The sequence below is a fragment of the Pundamilia nyererei genome, unplaced genomic scaffold (genome assembly GCF_000239375.1).
Source record: "Pundamilia nyererei isolate P.nyererei 1_Seehausen unplaced genomic scaffold, PunNye1.0 scaffold00062, whole genome shotgun sequence".
NCBI classification, from domain to species: Eukaryota; Metazoa; Chordata; class Actinopteri; order Cichliformes; family Cichlidae; genus Pundamilia; species Pundamilia nyererei.
The window spans coordinates 2,552,805-2,553,319 of record NW_005187463.1 but is presented as its reverse complement, the minus strand read 5'-3'; positions in this window follow the sequence as shown (position 1 = coordinate 2,553,319).

The following is a 515-nucleotide window of genomic DNA, read 5'->3' as shown; positions in this document are numbered from 1 at the left end:
TCCCCAAAATCTAACCCTAAGCATCGCAACTAAACTAAAACATAAAAAAAAAAAAGTAGACGTAGCCATGGAGACAAAGACACCCGCCTGCCAAAATAAAAAAGGCCACTGCACTAACAATAAAGCCAAATCCCACAACTACTGTACTCACAAAACATGCTACAATACCAGTTTTATGTCTCCTCACTATGCCAGCCACTAGGGCAGGGCGATATGACCAAAAATATTTATCACGATATACATTTGAAAATTTGCAATAACGATATAACTGACGATATAATTGACACTAGACAAAATACTTTACAACTCCACAACTTTATTAGTGCAAAAAAATAAAAAACAACCCATCAATGTATTTTCACTTAAACAAGCAGCTGTTTTTTTTATGTGCAAAATTCGTTGCTGACAGTTTAACCAAAAGGCATTTCCAGTGGAAACTGGCCGACATATCCTCAGCATAACCATGTATAATATCCACAAAACTTAAAAGAGGTTATACACACACAATACGGTAA